Source organism: Thermobia domestica, chromosome 17 (assembly GCF_964235325.1).
Source record: "Thermobia domestica chromosome 17, izTheDome1.hap1.1, whole genome shotgun sequence".
Taxonomy (NCBI): Eukaryota; Metazoa; Arthropoda; class Insecta; order Zygentoma; family Lepismatidae; genus Thermobia; species Thermobia domestica.
Window position 1 is genome coordinate 75,143,980 of NC_137470.1, and position 22,381 is coordinate 75,166,360.

Sequence of the window (22,381 nt, forward strand, 5' to 3'; positions counted from 1 at the left end):
AACGGCCGATTGATTTCCAGCCAATTACTTCATCACCGGTATCTTTGAGCAATGAGATAACAATGGAAGACAAACTTCGTTCTTTTCAAACTTGATACTTTGAAAAACTTATGAAAGTGGTTTTGTTATTCAAATACATATTCGCTCTAATCAATTTCAGAAGTAACATTAATCTTAGAATAACGTAATGGCTGTAAGAGTTACCCTGAAAATGTATTTTGTATGTTTTCTTTATTACGTAATTCAGAGATTTTGTCTGAATTTTACTGGAGTTATAAGGAACCTTCAATTATCAGGCACCCCATTTTAATCGCTCCCCCTCCGCCGTCAATGCAACACTTCTAACCGTCTCCCCAGGGGTCCTGGATCCACCCCTGATTGAGATGGTACATAAAGAAAACTGTCTAATCTCTGTCATTATTTAGCATGGTTTAGTATTTTTTTTTAAACGATATTTCTGCCACATTTTGAAAACTTTATTTGAAAGTTTTCAAAATGTGGCAGAAATATCTTTTTTTTTTTTTTTAAATTACTAAACCATGCTCAGAAATTAGACAAAATTATCTTTATGTACCATCTCAATCAGGGGGTGGACCTAGGACCCCTGGGGAGACGGTTAGGAGGGTGGCGGTGAAAGATTATCAGTTCTCTCTCTCACCTAATTTTTGAAGTACATCCGAATATGAAGTCAATGCAAAAGAATTTTCTTACTCAAGACCCCGATCGCTCCGCCCCTGACTTGAGCATATGCGTGAAGTGGTTTATTACGAACAACACAGAAAGAACTGTGATAGATTGATTACAGAACTGTGATAGATTGATTACAAGTAGTCCGGTTAGAAACACTGCTGCTTGCATTTTAGTTCCAAAACCGGCCGCCCGCACTCGTTCGCTGGTTGTGTTATAGATATGCAGATATTTATAATCTGTAACACGAAAGTGTTAAACTTAGCAAAATGTTTTCGCATATTAAATTATTAACTAAAATTGAGACTACAATGGAATATGAATATGATTTTGGCCTCGAGTAGAACAAGCTGAGTTTCTTTAATGAAACGTGCAAGATTTGTAGACATGTAGCTGTTGGCAAATAATGCACTGGCTAGCAAAGTCCACGAAACCGCTTTCGCCACATGGTGTGCCTTCAAACTATTGCCATATCGCCTTATTTACCACACCTCGCTCCTTGGAACAATTCAATGTCAAAATTTGAAAAGCTAGTAAAGATCGACATTCCTAAACAGACAGAGAGTTGATTTTAGCTATACAATGATATCTTACAAGCCATGGCAGGACCTTCTTCGATTATGGCTGTGTAACTTAACCCCTGCTCTGAAGAAGTATATTGCTCTGTGGGAAGATTATGCAGAACATTAAGAAAATCAAAAACATCAACGAAATCCTTGATGGACGAATATTTGGATGAATAAGTTATCAGAACAAAGGTAAAACAGAAAATTTATATAAATTCTCACGAGGTAAATTACGATTAGAAGATATGGGCCACCACACTGAACTTTCTCGTTTCAATTCCTTACACTAAATCATGGTGCTGCAGTTATTAATGAAATATTTTCTTGTGAAATATGAACAAAATTATAAGGTGTTTTCGGTAAACTTCACCCAAACAGAACTCACCCCGAAAAAGTAAATTACCCGTTGTAGATTTTTTCATAAAAAATGAGTCATGCCATTTGTTAGGGTTATTAACGGAATATTTGTTTATAAAATATTTTTAAAAAATCGCATGAATGGTGTTCCACAAAACTGTCAAAAATTCATCACCAAGAGTAAACTACCCCTTGTAAATTATTTTCCGTAAGTAATTTACGCAACTTTATAGAATTAATAATGAAATTTACACTTCATCCATTTATTTATGAAATATGAGTTAAATCGCTTAAGTAGTTTTTGAGAAAAAACATTCGAAAAAAAATCATCCTCAAGAATAAACTACCCTCCGTATTTTTTCAGGACAAATAATTTATGTCATATTATCAAGTTAGTCATGAAATATTTATTTATCAAATATGGTCAAAATCGCCTAATACGTCCGAAAAAAAAAAAAAAAAAAACACCCCCAAGAATAAATTATCGCTCTAAATTTCTTCCAGAGAAATGAGGGGTTCACACGAGCAGACGGTTCTACCAGATACAAAACATAGGAAAATATTTTTTGTGAAGGAATGAGTCTGAATATAAATAATTACTGTCAGTGCACCGCGTATTGAAAGAATTTTGCGTGATAATGAAAATATTGTATGTGTAAGTGTTCTCTTCACCTATCCTCGTTCATGCTTATACCACCGTCGCTGATAGGCGCATCAGTGACGGTGGTATAAGCATGAACGAGGATAGGATAGGTGGTACACGCATGAACGAGATATGCCTGCTCCCTATGCACGCACACACTGGCTCGGGACCCTGCTGCACTCCTGCTCTGACTCGGTTCGATAGCATTCGTGCTTTCTTGTGGCCACCTAAGCACAAGATGGTTTGTGTTTTATGTACTGTAGTTTTTACGCCATAAGTCCACATTATATTTATACTGAGCCCTCCTGAGGTCAATCTGCAAGTAGTAAAGGAGTTCTTCATGTAGTGATGCTCTACTCAAAGAAATACAATGCTCTAGAGTAACGTGAAAATATAAGGAATGTGTCAAAATTTGGTAGAACCTTTTACTCGAGTAATGCCGAAATGACCCATACCACAGTATGGGGTTGTTAATGGAATATTGATTTATGAAATATAAATAAAATTGTTAATCTGTTTTTGAGAAAACAGCATTTTTTTTTCTTTTTTTTTTTTGTTTAATTTTCAGCCTGCAGTAAACTATCCTAATTTTTAGGGACAGGAAGAAAATCCGAAAAGTCCCTCTGGAAGATTACAGGCAAACCTTAAGTTTAAAATTTGATTCAGATATGTTGAACGGTATGGCTTCTCGGCAGGTATACATCAGAACAAACAGACAGAGAGATATCAAAAAATCACTTTTTGGATATCTATGGCCCACGAAACTTGTAAATCTGTTGAAATATCAATTTGACTCTTTCAACGATCAAACATAAAAATACATAAAATCAACAAAAAATTACTTGAAACACAAATGCAAGTATCAGAACGGTTTTACTTCTTTGACTACCCAAGAAATATGAAGATCTTCGCCAGCAGACCCCATAAATTTTTATTTGAAAAGGAACATTTCAGTAAAATGCAAGATAATAACTAACTTCCTGCAAACATAATCACTTTATTACACCATGAAAATCATATTGCTGCAGCCGTCCAGGTTTACTTTTGGCGCACCACTCCGAAGAATTGTTAAAAAGATATAATTCTTTTACTAATCTCCTTCTTATTGTCCCCTGAAAGATTTGCGGTGGGCGACATGAAAATATCTCACTTGGCATAGATAAAATTTGAGGGGGTCATCAGAAGTATTTGCTGAAAGCTTATAATTCTTTAACGATTTGGGCAAAACTACGGCTTCCAAAGGTACGGCATAAAACCTACAATACAAAAAACACGAATCTACCTGTGGTAGATGGCTTCTAATAAGCACAAACGTTATCTAACCGAAACAGGGTGGGGCGAAGCTGTGCACGTCAGGGACAGTGGGTATACGTATAATCGAGGGTAGTGAAAAGAACTAGGTTTTGGAAATGATACGAGTTTCAATAGCACTTGTGGTTTAATACTAGTAACGCTCCACTTGTAAACATAATATACAGATTCTGTACACTATGCAGAAATACAATGACTGTGGAAAGTAGCATCTAATAGAGTCATCTTAACACACACTCACTTATTTTATCCGTCGCGGAGCACTTCTAATGATTTTACACTTGTAACCTACACTTGTGAACCTTAAATACTTTGTATTTAATTCTGTAGCCTGCAAAAAATCGTTTCTTGTAAATATGTATTTTCATGCAAAATATTCTATTTTATCTGTAAATATTCCATAATGTAGTGCACCAAAACTACACCAGCACCGCTGCAGCTTTCTGCTCTCTCTAAGAAAATAAGAAAGCACTAAAAATATTACAAAAGGAAGATAGAAGAGATATGTATGGCCATCCTATACACGAAGGGTGAATAAATAATTAAAAAAAAAAAAAAGGCCAATAGTGATAAATAGGATGGAACAGAAATATTATATATTACATAATACAGGAATGCAAACTACTTTTGAGGTCAAAATTAGTGACTTTAAATCTGAAAATACTGACCAAATATTGAAAATACTACAATGTACAGTGGTTTGACAAAATAATTTAAAACGTTTGCAAAAGTGTGAAAATCATATCTAGTATGGTGTAGGGCCTCCTTTTGCGTCCAAAACAGCTTGGATCCGACGTGGAATGGACGTATATCGTGGTGTGTCGAATTTTGTATCATTGTTCCTCCAAAACATGCTCCAGTTCCTTAAGGGATGCTGGTGGAGGGTAATGAGACCGAACCTGCCTTTCTAACTCATATTACAATGGCTCAATGATGTTCAGATATGGTGATTGTAAGACCCAGGGGAGATGTGATAGCTAATGGTCATTCTCCTCAAACTATGATATTACCGTTTTTGCAGTGTGACAGAGTGCCAAATCATCTTGGTAGATGCCATCACCATCAGGGAACAATATTTGGGACATGGGTAGAACCTGGTTCCCCAAAATGGACTCATACGCCTTAGCATTCATCATTCCATGCAGGGCTATGATGGGACCTGCAGAAAACCACGATATTACTGCCCATACTGTAACAGAACCACCCCCATGCTTTACAGTTGGGAGCAGACAAATCTGTATCATAGGCCTGCGACGGTGTTCTCCATACGTAAACACGACCGGTTGCTGGAAACAAGGTGAAGGTCGATTCATCGAACCACTTTACGTGTTTCCACTGCTGATGAGTCCACGCCTTGTAGTCCTTGCACCACTGGATACGCCTCTTCTCATTTACTGCTGTGACCAGGGGTTTGGCGATAGCGGCCCTGCCATGAATTTTCATTTTATGAAGTTCCCGTCGTACTGTTTTCGATGAAACTGGGTTCTGTAGGCCGGAATCGAGTTCAGACGTAATTTTCATTGCAGTGGTCTTCTTTTTAAATGCTACAATCCGTTTTAATGCCCTCCGGTCCCTATCTGACAGGATTGTTTTTCGACCACTGTTGTGCTTTGCAGATGTTGTTTGCTCATGATTTGTGTATGCCCTCGTGACATTGGACACAGTGCCTTTTGATAGCCCCACAATGTTCCTACCAATAATCATGCCTCTTTGGAAGTCTGTCAGGTCGCCCATTTTACCGCACCACTTTCACACCACGACAGTCACAGGTGAACTGGTTACTGCTGACGGGAGAGGAAGGTCCACATGACACATTGAAAACAAAAAAACGATCGGCAACTGCAACATGTGTTGTACAGTGGAGGGCCAAACTTACGTGTCCTCTATGAAGTGTTTTTAGATTTTTTGTCTATCCCCTGTATATATTAATACAGTAGATCGTCGATTATCCGAACGTCGGTCAACCGAACGACCGCTTAACCGAACTGTGTACTCGCTCGCACCTGTTACTCTCCCACCCTGCCGTCCATCACTCCCTAACCAAGTTTCCCACAGTAGTCGCCGCACTGAGCCACCGCTGGCGGAACATTGCTTCTAATGGGGCCTTCACAAGGCGTTGCTGACCGGCCAAGCCGCCAGCGAATTTCCCTTGCTGTGTTTCAACAATCAGCACACTTCTGTCGGTTTGGCACTGGGTGTAGAAGTAGCGGCAGTATCAAAGCTGTTCACAGCAACAGCTGCGCCAGCTTAGAGTTGAGGCGTGCCGCTCCGCGCATGGCAAATAAACATGTACAGTTCGATTATCCGAACAAACCAGTTTTCCGAACACCCATGTCCCTCAATTACTTCGGATAATCGACGCTCTACTGTATATTAATTTATTAATTTGGCTACCCTACTCCCAACGGAACAGCTGTAATCATGTGTTAACTAAGTTATTGACAAATATTGCAATAAGTACCGTATATTAAATTCAAGAGGTGAAAAATAGCAAGATCATCTTTGTAAAACTGTCAAAACAAAACCAAGTACACAGGAAACTGAACTGCAGTAAACTCGTTTTCATAATATTAATAAAAATAATTACAGCTGCTCAGGCGAATTTCCCTTGCCTCGTTTTACACATACAAACTTAAGAACTTCATGATGATGTTCACTCCTTTCTGTTTTTTTCTTTCTTTCTTGAAAAAGGTAGTAATTAATGAAGACTTTCGTGCTTCCACACTTTTCTGAATTTTAACAGCCTTTTGTTTCCTTTCATCAACTTCTTTCTTCATCTTTGTGGCACTGTCAAGCATTACTTGTGCTACATCGGCTCCAACAAACTCCTTGTTCTTAATGGTCTCTCTCAACCGTACATTTGCTTCCTTCAGTAACCTATCAGATGTTGGTCTCTTCATTCTTCTTCATCCCTTATACGTTTAAAGTACGTTCTTTTTCTTCAATTGTTCCTCTCTCAAGCAAAAGATTTTTCCAATTCTTCTTCAGCTGCTGCTGTTTTTATTTTGCTTCTCTCCTGCTCACAGAACTCTCTGTAACTTTTGGGAGCAGTATTTGCCAGATCTAAAAGCTTTATGTAAATGCGTAGGGAGCTAGAAAACGCACTTTCAACTTCAGCTGAGCCATGAGAAAGGTAGAGGGCTCTTTCACAATTTTTAACTCCATTGGAAATTTATGCTCTCCTAAAATGTCAGTCTTTTGGAAAAATTTGTTCCAACATACATCTATTCTTTCTTCACTTGTGATCGCATCGTCTTATAACCTTAATAGTCTCCACTTATCCACAAGTTTGTCTTCTTCGTAAGGAATAGGCAAAGATTCAGCTATGTTAACAATTTTCTACCAGCTGCCCTCTTTCTTTTTTGATGATTCAAGCTTCAAACGTTTTAACAGAGACTTGGAAACCATACACGACTTGTTGAAAATATGTTTACAACTAGCAACATAGTGTGTCTATGCTTAATGTAAGAAAGTTAGTTTACTCTTTTCATGCACTTTACTTAACTCTTCTTTTATACCTTCTCCGCAACTGATTTCCTGCAAAGGAAGGACATTTTTCTCATCATTGAATATTTCCACAGAAATTATTTGATTAATCTTCCAAGGATCCTAAAATACTGATTTTTACTGAATTCACTGATCAGTTTACATCTCTGCATAATATATAGACTTTCGTTAGTAACATGTACCAATATCATGGTTCTAAAGAGTTTGTCTTGTCTTTGACAACCGTTATTGTTAAAATAAACGTTACTTTCTTTAGTGTTTTGATTACTAGCAAAAGCCTATCCAAATTAACACGGTGTAAGTGATATTTTGTACTTGCATTCAAGATCTTGAAAATCTCTGCTTTAAGGTAATATAAACCTCAATTTTCTATCTTTTATAGTAACCGTGCATCAGTTTTTTCTTTCTTTTTTTTTCATTACAAATCCTTATTTTCACGCACAACAGTGGAGAAAAGTGAATGTAAGTCCAAGATCGCTTCAGATGAAACTGATGGCCGAGCAACCCCCCTTTGACGATATAACACGGAATGACCCGAAGACGAGTTGGTTTAGACTAGGAATGGCCAGAACCGGTTTTCCGGATCCAAACCTCGAAACGGTTCTGAAAACCGGATCTCTTCACCGGAACTTTGTGGCTCTACGCTAAACCAGAGCTGCTCGTAGGCTGTGAACAGTGTGCTAGATGAAATGGTGGAAGCGACTGGCAGGCACCCAGGAGGCACTCGCTTGTCTCATTTGGCTCAACAAACAAGCAAACTGACAAACTCATTTGGCTAAACACCCACCGGTGGAACAATTTTTTTTCTGGGGGGGCACAAGCGGATCTGGGCGGGGAGGACGTAATCCTCTTTGCAGTGTTTTGAAGGTGAACTTTGTGCCTCCTTTACGGGTCTTTGGGGGCTTTTGGATCCAGGTCTGGAACCGAGTTTTCGGTCTCAGCTGTGGAACCTGTTCTTCGCGGAACCGGAACTTTGCGGCCATCTCTAGTTTAGACCAGACATAGTTATAGATATACCACATCGACTTGACACCTAGTCTTCCGTTCCAAGCGCTGCTATCCGCCTAAATAATTTCACTCTCTTTTGCTAAGGGTCTCTCGTTTAGCAACAGCTGAACCCTTATTGGCTCAACGCGTAGACATGTCGAGGGTGGAGCTTTAGTTCGCATTTTTGACACGGCTTAAGACATGTTGGCAGCACTATAGATATTTATGATTGAATAACAAACATGTAGCTCCTCAATCAATGATTTAAAAATGAAAATGAAATTTTGAGTTTTACGTCCCACGTTTATGCCGGTTAGGCTAAAGGAGACGGTGATGATGAGAGATGAATGAAATTGTGGAATGAAGAAAGTGGGAGGAAACGGGAGAACCCCGAGAAAACCCACGCACACGGTGTTTGTCCATCACAAAGTTCACTTGGCGGGAGCAGGGTTTGAACTCAATTAATGATTCAGTGAGTTACGAATAACAGTATACGGAATACAAACTATGGTCTGGTGGCTAGTGCGAGGGCCTTTGCTGCACGATGTCCCGGTTCAATTCCTACTGGGACACCACTATACGCATTGCTGCTTTCAGACGTACCTTAAACTGTAGGCTCCCATTTTCATATGAACTTGGTGCTGAAAAACAACGCTCAACTTCAACAAGCAACTAATAGTAAAAGTGGGTACGGGACGTGCGAGTAGACTTACTAAGGTACGAATGGTGCAGGGTTACTTTGAGCACACCACGTGAAAAAATTGTTGAAAAATCTCAATTCTTTCACTAAATCCCGCCTTATTGTTTCCTAAATGATTTGTGCTGAGCGAAAGAAAGATACCTCACTTCGCTTAGATTAAATTCAAGGGGGCCATTAGAAGTAATCGTTGAAAAATTACAATTGTTTTACGATTTGCGTATAAATACGGCGTACGGGTGTATGGCTTAAAAACTACAGTGCAATAAACATAAACCAACCTATGCCGGTTCGGTCCAGGGTCAGCGACGGTGGGTACACGCGTATGCGGGAGTAGTATAAACAAGTTATGATACGAGTTTCAATAGCACTTTTCATGGTTACATAGCAGTACCGCTTAGCTTGTACACATAAAATACAGGTTCTGTACACTGTGAAGAAATACACTGCCATTGGAAAATATCTAATACAGTCTTCCTTCATATTCACTCAATCATTTTATCCGTCGTACAGCACTTGTGATGATTTTACACAAGTAACCCAAAATTTGTAAATCTAAATTAAAGGTGTATGACATTATTTAATTCTATCGCCCACAGAAATTTGTTTTTTATGAATATATCTTTTCATGCAAAGTATTGAATTTTAAATGTAAGCCAGCACCGTACGAATCTGTTACTGGTGACATACAAGTTTCTCTCATTTGTGTTAATTAATTTCCTAAGTTTATATGAAAAAACAGAAATGAGATCTTACGCTTATGCCGATTAGGCTAAAACTAACAGTGATGATGAGAAATGAAGAAAGTGGAAGGAAACCGTAGAACCCCGAGAAAACCAACGCAAATGTGTTTGCTCAGCACAAAGCTCACTTGGCGCGAGCTGGATTGGACGTAGAACACCATGCAACACATGTGAACGCTCTACCGCTGACCCACCGCGGTCCCCAAGTTTACATGAAGTTCAGCATACAGATTAATAGTGATGACAAATTCATATTAGAGGGAATCTTAAATTTCTTCGTGGAAACGGCCTTCTCTCTTGGTGGGATGTGCAAATGCTCCCTTTCCAGCAGGTAAAGTTGAAGAGCATCAGTAGATATAAATATTCAAAAATCAAATTCCCTTCATTAATTATGTGCTAAAGCCTTGGAGGCTCCTTATTTTCTTGTGGTCTGCCCATTATTATGATGTAAATAGCATAGTAACACATCTACGTGTTTATCTCAAATAACATACCCGTAAATTAATACACTATTAAAACGTTTACTTGTGAGAAAGACAAACACTAACATCTGCTAGGTGATTACTACAATCAAAATTCCTGACCTATTTTGATTCACAACAGTGTAAAGCAGTTGGAACTGTAAGTGTCCGCAGGAAGAGAGATCGAAGTAATGGGGAATATAAGGATAACCGAGTCTAGTTCGTTAGTTGGCATTCTGAGGCAAATACTTATGAAAGTAGCTCGGTGACGTTGGAGAGTTACGATGTTAATTTAAAATTATGAAACATAATCAAACATTTATTATAATATGGGGAATAAGGGACTTACTCCGCGTGTCGAAACTACTTACCGTACTGTTTTACTTTTGGCGCACCACTAAAAACAATTGTTGGAAAATATTGTTCATATTGTCCGCTAGACTGTTCACTGGGCGACATGAAATAATCTCACTTGGCAAAAAAAATAAATAAATAAATAAAATAAAAATAAAATAAATCAAGGCGGCCAGTGGAAGTAATGGTTGAAAATTCATTTACGATTTGCAAATACAGTTTCGGGATGTGTTGTATAAAAACTACAGTGCAAAAAAAAACAAACCAACATGTGCTAGGTTGCCATTAAAAAGTACGAATCCTACGCAACCAATCAGAGCAGGGTGAAACTAGCGCGCCCGCACGGCCGCGTGTCTCAAAGCAGGCGCGTCAGTGATAGTGAGTATGTAGGTAAGCGAGGATAGTGAAAAGAAGTGTGTTTCGCAATGATACGAGTTACAAAATCAATAGACATGTTTTAATGACTTAAACTTGTAAACATAAAATATAGGTTCTGTGCACTGTGCAGAAATATGCTGCCGGTCGTCTTTGATATGCACTAATTTACTTTATTCGTCATAAAGCACTTGTTCTAGTTTTACATTGGTAACCCTAAAATACAGCTTTGTTATTTTGTATTTAATTCTGACGCCTGCAAAAACGTATATCCTATAAGCATGTTTTTTCATACAAAGTATTGAAGATTTACATGTAAATCTTCCAGAATGTGATGCGATAAAAGTACACCAGTACCATACTTACTTTATATTAAGTCTTGTCTTAATGTCAACTGCTTCTCCAACTGCTTAACCTGCTTATCCTATATTACTAGATTTTTGTGTGTTCAGTGAATACACACTCCAGGAGAGTGACTTATACTAGTTCGTCTTGTGTCAAGTTCGTGTTGAAAGAAATTTATCATGAAAGTTAGTTTTTTTTTTTTTTTTTAATCATTCTTTTGATTCCTAGTGAACTCGTACTTCGAGATGTTATGTCTTGCCCAGGTTGAGAGTTGTCAGCACAGTTGTGTGATTACCACGGTTTTAAACATTGTGACTGGTTGGTGTTGTAATATTATTTTACGATGAGCGTATAACGTACTGCGAAATACTGCGTGTTTCTTGGTCTCGAGCAACTTTTAGAGTTTGTCTGAGGTGGATCTTCTAATATTGTGAATAATTTTTGACCGTATATGCTCTTTTACTCACAATTGCAATTGGTTAATTGAATATTGAACTCGTGGTATTTTAAATATACTTTTGGAAGGAGGTAGATGAAAATGAAAGTAAAAAGGATTACGTCATTGCAGTATTAGAACTTTATGCTGTATAGTTAATTCTTTCATTATTTCGCTTCTTTCGACTATTAAGTTTGGAGATTTTCTTTCAACAATATAATTAAAACATCATTATTTTACTATTCAGATAAAAAGTTTGAAATTTTATTTATTTTAGCAAATTACCAGCTAACCAAACTAAACAAAGACAAGTGCTGAAAAGACCTACCAACCTATGCTAGGTGACCACTAAAAACTACATGTGCATATTAATTACATAGTAATGAAATATTACGCAGATTAAAATTGTTTTTGAACATTATCTTTTCTCTAAATAATACACTAATGCACACTACTCATTTTTTTTTTTTCGTGCACACCCAAATAATAGTATACAGTATGATATGTGTGCAAACTGATAAAAACCTTGGTGGTTATAAATACACGTCTGCACGAATGCCATAAAAACTATTGTGTAATAGCACTACCGAACTTGGCCTAAGTGACCATTAAAAAGTACGAATGCTATTAATACGCGCGCAGCAGGGAGATCCGCGCGAGGTGCGTCAGCGAGGGAGGAATATCTATCTATCTATCTATCTATCTATCTATCTATATATATATATATATATATATATATATATATATATATATATATATATATATATATAAAACTTACATCGCATAAAATCATCCCACTTGTATACGTCAGAGTACTTCTCATGTTTTCAGATTAGTAGTTCTATAGCTGTACCCAAAAAACACATATTCCCTGCATTGTGCAGCAGAATTACTCAGCCGGTGGAAGTTAACATACTACAGGAAGTCACCTTTCAAATTTATTCAATCATTTTTAACAGTACTATAGCGCTTCTAATAGTCTGATACTTGCAGACGTAAAATACTTTGATCCAAAATGCACCGCAATTGAATTAAAAATCTTAGAAAATCCCCCTTTATGTATTCATTACTCGACCAGACGGTACTACCAAATGTTGAAACATTTCTCACATTTTCAGGCTAGGCTAGAGCATCGTATTTCTTTCATCGAGCATCGTACTAAGCGGACGACCAACTTCGGAATAAATGCATGTTTTTGGCAGAACCGCCTGCTCGAGTGAACTTCTCATTTTAATCAAAAATTATTCTTTATATCGGTGTACTTTAAATCTGACGTTGTCTATTGCCATAATTGGTTCAAGGACAACAAAATTATTATTATTATTATTCTGCAAAAATATTGTAAAAAAGTGGTGCACATATTCATAATCTTCGCCAAACATTAGTTTTAATGATGTTTCTATGTTCACCGAGGAATTACAAATGTATAAACAAAGTTCTTAAAAATTATCCTTCCTTCCATGTTCACAATTTCACATCTGCATTTCAATAAAAAATATCGCGCATTATTAATCAACTAGACTGAGTTGAGTAACTTATGTCCGAAACTTTTGACTACTGAATATTATTTCTAGTATGCGATGTGTTTCCATAATTGAAAGTAGTGCCAGCAATCGTGTGACGAAACCAAAAGATGTTATAGTAAAGTAGAATAGAAAAAAATGGTTTGAAGACGTGATAATCAAATTATGACACACATAGTGCAAGGTAAATTTTGTGGTGAAAAATGCATTAATCAAAAGAACAGATCCATACATATCTGACATGGATAACGTAAATGTCCCTTTCTGATCTACTTTAAATTTGACATACGTGAAAACTACCTATCAACTTGTAATGATTACCATAAAATTTATCTGCACACAACCTTCCAAAATAAATCTTCCCTCCTTTTGACTTGTCTTGAGACCATTATCGGTCAAGTGGGCAAATGCACCAACATTCAAGTCATGTGTGCTACAAATGCAAAATTGTCTTATGTGTACGTCACAAGGAGGATTTGTGATTCACGAACAAAATTGAATAAAATACAAAACACAATTGGGAAGGAAGGACACAATCGGAAAAACGTCAAAGTCAGGAAAAGCTCAAAATTGGGAAAGAAGTTCAGACAGTGAAAGAGGGCTAAAAGCCGACTTCAACAGTGAAAAATGAAAAAAAGAAAGAGTATAAAAGAGAAGGGGTTGAATGTACGTGTAAATGTAAAAGAAAGAGTAAGTGTAGTCTAGGTGTATAGGAAATACCTCTCAACTCTCTTCCTCAGAGCGTACCACCACACATGAGACCCTGCCGTAACGGCCACTGTCGAACTTTACCTCCTTTTAACGTCATGCCATCATACAGTAGAGACGAAACACTCACATGGAAAATCGCAAAAGGAAAGATTAAGTGTGCCTCATGCAGAGGCTTTCTGACACGTGATTAGTGCCATACTAAAGAGAAAGACTAAGGCTACAGTAGGGATATAGGAATATCGGACCAAAAAGGGGGTGCTAGAGACAAAGAACGTTAGTATTCGTAACAGAGACTCCTTGTGTAACTGTCACATAAATTGGTGCTTTCTAGGATTATTACAATAGAAGATACTGACACTTGAAAGTGACATATAGGCTTTGGTGAATGCTGTAGTTGTAGGGGGCAGAAAAGAGTATTTTGAACATGTCACATAACTTAGTTACATGTATTTAGAAACAGCAGAAATGTTGATAATACTTTATTGTTAAAAGGACAGCTAAATGATAGCTAAGGATGGTGGGAGGTTGAGAAAATGTAAGAGAATCCTTTGAGGGCAAGTAAAGAAAGGAATATAGGCAGCTGTAATGTATTTGGGTGGTCCAGGTTGTCGGAGAGGTGAAGTGTAAGGTCCCTTTTTGAGTAAAGAACTTCTTTTAATTGGGGCTGTGACTTGTACCCTATGGAGAATGAAAAGACGTAGAAAAAAATTGCACTCATTATTGTGAAGGACAGAGATTTTTAGAAACAGCTGGTTAAATGTTACATGTCAGTTTGTGAAAATTATTGGAATGGAAAGCGAAACCCACATACTGTTGGACTAGACATAGGATTGGGGGGCGAAATGTAATGTCCTTTTTGTGAGCAAAGGGCCGCTTTTAATTGGCATGCGACTTGTTACGCATTTGTTAAGAAACTTGCCATCTAGAGGCAGAGGGAGACTGTCCATTGTTACCTGAGTTTGAAAGGGGATAAAGAATGAATGAAATGTGTACGTAAGGCAACTTTCCCTTTTTGCTTTTGGAAGAAGTCTTGAAAGAAGATTTCTTTAAGATATTTTTGCATAAATGATTTTATCCTTTTAAAAACTAGTTTAATGAATTAATTATTTATGAATATTAATGAGATGATAATGAATATTAATGAACTGGTAACGAAAGGGGTTAGAAAGAATGATTTTTCTTGTTTTTCGTATATTTTAGAGGTATATTGGGATATATGTAATATAGAGTAGTACATATTGTATATAAATGTATTAGAAATTGTGGGAGGAAAGAGATGCAAGTCTAAGAAACGTATTTTATGTATTGACATGGTATTTTGAGTAGCTGATATGGGATTTTAGCATAGAATATCATCTTTTGGATACTGTATGTGTCTAATGGTTTAGGAAGCTTAGACGAATGACAAATTTCATGTATATAAGAGTATATGAATATATGAATATGTGATTAGTTTGTAAGTGGGTACATGTATGCATGTATATTGGTTCTGATATCTGGACAGGAATATATGTATTATATTGTAGACATATTATCTTTCGTTTTCATGTAAGTGTTTTAAGCTTGTGTTGTTGGGTTGCGTAGCTTTAGGGGCTATGGTAGTACGGATAGCTCGTACCTCTTGGTTTGTATTGTAGGGTTATATATTATGACTTTATATTCAAGTAGCCATACTTTAACGTAATGTAGAGCTGTATATGTTGTTTTGGTAATATGCTAGGTGAATGCAAACGCTTGAAGTGTTTGTATTGTAGGCTTATATATTGTGACTCCTTATGTATATAAGTGTTTTAGATTACTTTGAATAGCATGTTATTATGTATATATTGTAATTTTTACGTACGTAGATGCTTGTTAGACATGTCCTAGTGGTATTTTAAGCACAATGGATATCACTGTGGTATAAGCTATTTACTTAAAGATATCTTAACTACAGTATTGTAATGACATATATTGGTACTTTTACTTACTTTTAAGATGCTTGTTTACTTTGTAGAAGACATTTTTAAACGATTAGAAAATGATTGAGTTGAATTAACGAAAAGGAATAATTTGATTGTTGAGAACAATGACGTATGCAGGATATGATTATGCGGGCGGCTTATTAAGAGTAAATTGAATTGTAAGTGAATATGCAAATGCTTTAAGTGATTATATTTATTTAGCTATTTACCGTTACTTTAAGGATATTTTTAAGCCATTTGAAAGGAGGAAAAATTAGGTTTTGAGTATAATATACGCCTATGTAATGCTACATTATAGTGTTATGGGTACTACTGCAAAGCATATGTAAATTATACAAATTTTAAAACGTTGTTACTTACCTAAGAGAAAATGTCCTCTTGTATGTTTGAAGAACGTACGGAAACTGTATAGGAACAAATAAAATATGTCCGGAAAAAAACACGGGAAGCGACAAAATATTTTTGTCGGTAAACGTATGAGGCATTGCCGTTTCTACAAATAACACTAGACCGGTAACTTTTAATGTTAAATGCAGAAAAGCCTGTATAGTACTGATAATCATGGCTATATAGATGGCGCTGATAGGAGAAGACTAAGATTTTTCCGTATAATCATTTTAAATGATCATTACTGGTAAACTATTGATCGTAGGACAAAATGGACTACAGAAATCGATTTATCAGGTCAAAAACTATATAGAAAGACACCCTACACGATAAACTTGAACATTTTTTTTCGAATTGTTACAAGAAAAGGTCGGAAAGTAAGTTTTGTGGCATTACGTTTTTTACGGTAAACTATTGGGCGTAGAAAGAAAAGAAAGATATTTTCTTGAAGCTTATAACCTAAGGAACACTACTATATAGGTTGGAACAATGTAACTTTAAAATAAAAATTTAATGATCATAACTCGTAAACTATTGATCGTAGGACAAAATGGACTACAGAAATTGTTTTGTCATGTTAAAAACTATATAGAAAGACACCTTACACTATAAAATTAAACAATTTTTTCGGGGGTAACATGGGCGCCGACAGAATTTTTATATTGGGGTAGGTTAGAATGTATTTTTTGCTTTTTTAAGGCAAACTATTGGTCGTAGAAAGTAAAGAAAGATATTTTATTGAAGCTTAGGACTTAAGGAACACTAATATACAGGTTAGAACATTGTAACTTTAAAATAAAAATTTAATTAATTTGCATAAACAATATGGCGTCGATTTTTTTGAAACTTTGGAAATATGCTTATTAGAGGATATATTTTTATATGAATAGATAAAATGAATGATATTACTAAAATAAATACCATTTTTGCGCGTTTTTACCCCCGCGTGGTATTTGCGCCCGGAAAAAGGATTTTGCGACGCGGGACGCGTAAAATATTACCGCCCGGAAACTGCGTAGGTTATTGCCGGTTATAAAAACAAACAACACTCGGTAACTTGCTATGGTATGATCTGTCAGGAAAGTAAATGTACACCTATTTTTCGAGTCTGGCATTCCTGCGCTCCATCCGTGGAGAGTATGAGAATTAAATCAATCAAATGTTTACTGAGAGGCAAAAAGAAAAGCTTAATCTCAATAAGACATTGCAGAGGGGCACAAGCTGTGAATACGAATAGTGCATTGTGTAAATAAAGGACGACATCGAAAGAGAAAGCCAGAAACAGCTGTTAAACTTACAAAAAAAGAGTAAAAATTGTCGAAGTGGGAACATAAAACACAAATACAACAAATACGCCGACAACTAAGCGATCACCATGCCATGATCTTGGTGTAGTGGTTAAGGTGCTGGCTTACAAATGCAAAGGACGCAAGTTCGAATCCTCGGCAAGGACATTTTAAAAAAATTTTGTTAATAATACATACAACTCATGAGAGATGGTAAAAGAGGTCGTATTTAGTTTTTCGTAGTAATTATTATTGGTAATGTTTAGTACTGATAATACTTTTTGTCTTTGCGTATTGCTTTTATTCTTTTCTTCATTTCCAAAGAGAAGAATATCCGAACAAATGCCACCAAAATTCCTCATATTTTGAATGTAAACGCCATTTGCAATTAGTGAAGAATAAAAATTGAACGTTCCGATGTAGCTGCAAAAAGTAAAAAGAAAAACATGGAAGTGGACCATACTCATGGTTATTAAAAATACAATTTCTACATGCCTTACACCTCCCGACCACGTTTCTACGTTAGCAAGTAAGAGGTTTGTGTTTAGGTTAGGTTGGTCAATACGTTTTGCAAAGAGGCCCGGTTTAGCTCTGACGCACCACAGGTGCGAGAAGGGAGAAAAACACTTTTTCTCTCTCCCTCTGTGTGTCTACTTATCTATCTATTTGTATATATATAACGCTATTTGTGAGTGCCATAACCACATTCTAATTTTCAGCGGATTGAGACGAAACTTGGCACAAACGTTAATTGTTGAAATATGTTGATGAGTTCGTTAACCAGAATAATCAGATGAAAAGTTCAAAATGGTGGCCCTTCAAACTCTTAAAAAGTTCCAAGGGAACCATATTTCGCCCATAAATAGGTATTCAGAAAGTTTGAATAAATTTTCCTCTTTTACTGAAATATTTGTGTGCAGAAACTTATTGAAATATTGGACCCGATTAATGGCCTAAAGAAGGTTCACGCCCTTTCGCTACGGTCAGTTTTTTTTTTTTTGCAGGAGGGGGTTATCTTCCTACTGGAACAAGATGATTGTTAGTGATGATATGAAATTACACATTGAAAGTGAAGTAACTTGTGTAACGTGTTATTTGAAAGAATAATATAATAAATGTGCATTCCTCTAACACAGAGAACTCACGTATTTCGAGTTCGGGAGCCTGAATGGCGAGGAGTGTTATTTGATTTGCTTTTTAGTAACACATTGCATTGCAAATAAAGGTAGGCACCATTAGTGGTAAGTAAAATAATAATAATAATAATAATAATAATAATAATAATAATAATAATAATAATAATAATAATAATAATAATAATAGGTGTTGTTTGTGGCAAGGTAATATCTTAATCAATTCTTCTTCAAACGTAATGATTGTAACGCCATATCTCCCTTACAAACAAAATATTAGCAATTTATATCGAGAGAACGAGAAACTGTAGAGCGATGGAAGCAACGTTGGACAGTATGCACTCATAGTACTCAGAAAAGTAAGCGATTTCAATGCAAAAGGAACGAAGAGTCATTGTCATGGGTAGTCATGGGGCCACGGCAGAGCCCTCTTTAGGCAAAGTGTCAATAACTTATATCGAGAGGTGTTACTGGGATGGGACCAACTTTGGACACCGTGGACCCATAAAGCGCATCGAGAAAAATAGGGGTGGGGGGTGGGGGGGCGCCAGCCAGCCTTACTTATTTCCACATAATAATATAAAATTATGTTGTCGAAATACACACACGAGTTAGCTACTAATATTTCATATTATTATTATTATTATTATTATCGACAGCGTCTTTTCATGACGTGTGCGTGTTTGACATGAAGGCAAAGAGAAGATCCATCATTCGTAGAAAGAATAATAGTCAGTTACTTTAACTGTGAACGACAGCGAAAAATACGAAAAGAGTGGACTACCTGTAGCGTAAAGAAGCAATATTTTCTCTCAAATGGATAAAAAATCAAGCCGAGATTAATTCGAACTCGCATGGACGGAGCGAAAAGCCAGTGCTTTGTCCACTTTTTTTTTAACTGACTCACTGAACGTGTTTCAGTAACTTACTTATTGCTAATTTTACTTGCTTTTTCTAATAACTTATAACGACAGAGACACGAACACAGAAACATCGAGAACAGTTAAAAATCATAGATGCTCTCCCGCCGGGAATCGAACCCGGAACTCCATACACCAAAGGCGCACGTGCTAGCGACTAGACCAGCGGGAAGGGCACCACTCTCTCCCTGTGTCGTTAGGGATTACGACCACTGTCTTGCCAGCTATCACTTCTGTGGGTATTATACTATGATCACATGTTTCTTCTCTGCTGCAAGAGTAAAACCTACATTATATGTAATACATGAGGTATTTAGACCTACATGCTCTTCATATAATGTAATAAAAGGGTCATGCTGGGAATAAGAAAAAGAACATTCCTTGGACAAAACGGAAACTATTGGCATCAGAAATATTTATCTACGAGGCATGCGCAGTAGTATATTTCAGAATAGTTACTGTTTTGTTCAGTAAACGAAGAAAGGGGTATAAAAAAGCAAATATGTCACGTCAACGAGATCGACCAGATTTGACAGGGGCGGAAGCAGATGTATAGTAATACAACAACTTCGCTCAGTTGATACGAGCCGAGCCGGTTGATATCACTACCCGAGTTGGTTTTCTGCTTGGGCTCAAGAATTTGACCGTGCAGGTCTCAGCCTTAATTTTAAGAACTACAGTATAATTTTAAGTACTACAAGAAAAATACCTTTGACTCGACTCGGATTGAACTCGAGTCGAGTCGAATTTTGGCTCGACTCCTGCTCATCCCTATTCGTATTTGTATTTTGTTTCCACTTCAACAATTTCTACTCTTTTTTTTCTTCGTTTACCTATTGTTTCTGGATTTCTCTGTCGGTGTCGTCCTTTATTAACACCATGCACTATTCTTATTCCCAGCTTGTGACCCGCTTCCATGTCTTATTCAGTTTAGGCTTTTCTCCTTACATTGACTTGACATGTGATTGATTTAATTCTCACTTTCCGCGCACGACCGATGAAAATGTTTTATTATTATTATTATTATTATTATTATTATTATTATTATTATTATTATTATTATTATTATTATTATTATTATTATTATTATACTATTGAACTTGCACGGCGAAATTACTGTTTAATACGATATCATTTCAGTAATTTTATTCCATTGTAATATTATTTAATTTATTAATGGGCACTAAATTGTCTCCAGATCAACGAATAAATTAACTACGGCATGCACTTTGGTGGAAATATCATTACATGAACATGTTTGGAACGAACCAATAATCTTATTGCAATGATATTTCCACCAAAGTGCATGCCGTAGTTAATTTATTCGTTGATCTGGAGACAATTTAGTGCCCATTAATAAACTAAATAACATACAATGGAGTAAAATTACAGAAATGATATCGTATTATACAGTAATTTCGCCATGCAAGTTCAATAGTATAATAATAATAATAATAATAATAATAATAATAATAATAATAATAATAATAATAATAATAATAATAATAATAATAATAATAATAATAATAATAATAATAATAAAAAAACATTTTCATCGGTCGTGCGCGGAAAGTGAGAAATAAATCAATCACATGTGAAGTCAATGTAAGAAGAAAAGCCTAAACTGAATAAGACATTGAAGCGGGTCACAAGCTGGGAATAAGAATAGTGCACGGTGTAAATAAAGGACAACACCGAAAGAGAAATCCAGAAACAGCAGGTAAAAGGAGAAAAAAGAGTAGACATTGTTGAAGTGGAAACATAAAATACAAACACGAATAGGGATGAGCACAAGTCGAGCCAAAATTCAATTCAACTCGAGTACAATTTGAGTCGAGTCAAAGGTAATTTTCTTGAATTGAGTTCCGAGCCAAGTCGCTGTTTTCGAGGTCTAGTTTCGAGTTGAGTTGAGTTTGATAATGGCTCTCTCGCTCGTTCAGCTCGTTTTAACTCGTTTTGAAATATTGGCCTGATTAGACTGGAAAGCAAAAGCCATGAGAAATGTAAGCAGTAATGTGGAATACTTTTAGTGTTGCTCACGACAGAGGTGCGTCTCATCTCGTAATTTTAGTGCATCTCGTGGGGCAATTTTAGTGTATCTCGTCTCGTCTAGATAACGAGAAGACAAGAGTTTATTATTATTATTATTATTATTATTATTATTATTATTATTATTATTATTATTATTATTATTATTATTATTATTATTATTATTACGAGACAGCCTCAAATGTCACCAATATAAGTATATACTGTAGTTCTTAAAATCAAGGCTGAGATCTGCACGGTCGAATTCTTAAGCCCAAGCAGAAGACCAACTCGGGTAGTGATATCAACCGGCTCGGCTCGTATCAACCATGCGAACAGCTCGAGTCGGCTCGGTTGGGATGAGCCAATGACCCGAGCCGGCTTAGTTGGAACAAGCCATCGACTCAGCTCAATTGAGCCGATGGCTCGAGCTTTCTCGGTTGGGATGGGTCACCTACTCGGCTCATGTGAACCGGTTCGAGCCAGCTAAGTTGAAACTAGTTCATCAGCACGTTTCGACTCAGCTCAACTAAGCCGATGGCTCAAATCGGCTCGGTGTGGTGAGCTGTTGGCTCGGCTCACTTCTCGATTCGGTTCGATATTGAATGAGCTGTAAGCCGAGCCGCTCGAGCCGTTGAGAAGCCCAAACCCGGTCCCAGCTGTTTTGAATATGTTTGGATGAAGCCTATAACTTTTAACAATTTTTTGCTCGAGCCCGAATACTTGCCCCTTCGGAACTCAAACCCAGAACGTGACCGATGTCCTTGTCTCCTGAAGACTTCCAGACGACCGAGATCGACAGTCAATTAGCTTTTACTATTCAGATACAAACCGTATATCTTTTAAAGATTATACATGGAGTTGATATAATAATAATAATAATAATAATAATAATAATAATAATAATAATAATAATAATAATAATAATAATAGTTTTAAACTTGCCCTGAAATTTGGCAA

The 22,381-nt window shown here is 36.5% G+C and overlaps 1 long non-coding RNA gene across 1 annotated transcript in view; it reads right to left on the reverse strand.

Moving 5' to 3' along the window:
• The window catches only part of LOC145674545 (uncharacterized), a 28,775-nt gene extending 15,226 nt beyond the window's left edge, over window positions 1–13,549 (reverse strand). Inside the window, exon 1 of the long non-coding RNA XR_014128976.1 lies at window positions 13,314–13,549. This is a non-coding gene — a long non-coding RNA (uncharacterized LOC145674545). The remainder of the gene's footprint in view (window positions 1–13,313) is intronic.
• Between the last annotated feature and the right edge of the window lie 8,832 nt (window positions 13,550–22,381).